The following is a 2,500-nucleotide window of genomic DNA, read 5'->3' on the forward strand; positions in this document are numbered from 1 at the left end:
CCAACTTCTGCCTTAACCTAACCCAACTTCTGCCTTAACCTAACCCAACTTCTGCCTTAACCTAACCCAACTTCTGCCTTAACCTAACCCAAGTTGCGCCTTAACCTAACCCAAGTTGCGCCTTAACCTAACCCAAGTTGCGCCTTAACCTAACCCAAGTTGCGCCTTAACCTAACCCAAGTTGCGCCTTAACCTAACCCAAGTTGCGCCTTAACCTAACCCAAGTTGCGCCTTAACCTAACCCAAGTTGCGCCTTAACCTAACCCAAGTTGCGCCTTAACCTAACCCAACTTCTGCCTTAACCTAACCCAACTTCTGCCTTAACCTAACCCAACTTCTGCCTTAACCTAACCCAACTTCTGCCTTAACCTAACCCAAGTTGCGCCTTAACCTAACCCAAGTTGCGCCTTAACCTAACCCAAGTTGCGCCTTAACCTAACCCAAGTTGCGCCTTAACCTAACCCAAGTTGCGCCTTAACCTAACCCAAGTTGCGCCTTAACCTAACCCAAGTTGCGCCTTAACCTAACCCAAGTTGCGCCCTAACCTAACCCACGTTGCGCCCTAACCTAACCCACGTTGCGCCTTAACCTAACCCACGTTGCGCCCTAACCTAACCCACGTTGCGCCCTAACCTAACCTACGTTGCGCCCTAACCTAACCTACGTTGCGCCCTAACCTAACCTACGTTGCGCCCTAACCTAACCTACGTTGCGCCCTAACCTAACCTACGTTGCGCCCTAACCTAACCTACGTTGGGCCCTAACCTAACCCACGTTGCGCCCTAACCTAACCCACGTTGCGCCCTAACCTAACCCACGTTGCGCCCAAACCTAACCCACGTTGCGCCCTAACCTAACCCACGTTGCGCCCTAACCTAACCTACGTTGCGCCCTAACCTAACCTACGTTGCGCCCTAACCTAACCTACGTTGCGCCCTAACCTAACCTACGTTGCGCCCTAACCTAACCTACGTTGCGCCCTAACCTAACCTACGTTGCGCCCTAACCTAACCTACGTTGCGCCCTAACCTAACCTACGTTGGGCCCTAACCTAACCCACGTTGCGCCCTAACCTAACCCACGTTGCGCCCTAACCTAACCCACGTTGCGCCCAAACCTAACCCACGTTGCGCCCTAACCTAACCCACGTTGCGCCCTAACCTAACCCACGTTGCGCCTTAACCTGCCCTGTAATTGTTAGTTATATGAATCTAGGAATTCGTGTAGCGTTGCCTAATTGCAACCATCTCAACATAGTTCACTTCGCGCACACTGTGGTGTTCTGCGTATTGATTCATTTTACGGTGCGTACCCTCACATCTTGCGAGTGTTGCTTACTTTCCACATGGTCCCGCTATCCACTGTATTGTGTACTGCAATAGGACGTATATCGCCCCCGCCCCCCCCCCCCCTCCCCTCCTGTCACCTCTAGCTCGTCGGTCAGGAGTTCGCGTGTTGAATGCGCTTCGCAGCTGTGCAATGGCATTCGCATACGTACGCTGGCCACCTTCCACGTGTTCTTTCGTGCACACGTCGCAGCGTGTATGTATGCTGATGGAGTGCGTCGTGACACACAACATCCAGGCATGCAAGACTCGTAGAAGTCGCAAATGTAGATGGATGTCTACGTTTGCTGCCCAAGTTACGCAAATGAACTGGAAATCCGTTGTTGCGCGGTTGTTCGCGCTGGAGGTGAATCGTTGATATCGACGATCGGTACAGGTATTAACCGGTTGCTTCAGCGACACCCGTCATACCCACGAACGTGAGTGGGCATGTGGGTATGAAGCGATACGCGGCGGTGGCTGGGTGGGACCGTCCCCGGCCGGTGAGGGGGGGGCGCCCGGCGTGCTGGCCGCGCGCTGCGTGGGCGCACGCGCGGCAGCCGGCTGGTGGGGGCGCCCAGTGGCAGGCGCGCCGGCTGACGGAGGCGGCAGGCGGCGCATCTGCGTGCCGGCGCACCCAGCGCGCGGCGCCGTGCGGCCAAAGTGGGTCCTCCCGGGCCCGGTGCGAAGCGCGGTGGACATCTGCAGTGTGCTGGTCCGATTGAGGACTGTGTGCGTTGAGGATGCGCCGCCGCCCGGCACTCGGCGCCGCGACGCCGTCTGCTGCTCGGTCGCCCCCGCGGTTCTCGCAGGTGGTTTGTATCGCAGCTGTGCGGATGTGTTGGCGCGTGCGCTGTGCTGGGAGAGTTCGCTTTGGCACCCAAGTGGGGCTCTGCCCCTCTGTGGCGCTGGCGTTGGAGCTGCCCGGTCACTGTTTGTGGCCGCGTGTTGTCTCCCGCCGGCAACACCACGACAGCACGCTCCCGGGCCTCTGTCGGCAGCGGCAAGCTCAGTTGGGAGCACGGGTGGTCGCACTGAAAGCGTCTACTCGCCTATCTCCGGGCGATTGCGCCTCTCTCGAACCCGACCAAGTACTTAGGACGGCGCTGCGCGCCGCCGGGACCTGAGCGGGTTTCGAGGTGTATCGTGCAGGGGAGCCCAGCCTCCTCCTGTTT

This window comes from Schistocerca nitens, chromosome 7 (genome assembly GCF_023898315.1).
Source record: "Schistocerca nitens isolate TAMUIC-IGC-003100 chromosome 7, iqSchNite1.1, whole genome shotgun sequence".
Lineage (NCBI taxonomy): Eukaryota > Metazoa > Arthropoda > Insecta > Orthoptera > Acrididae > Schistocerca > Schistocerca nitens.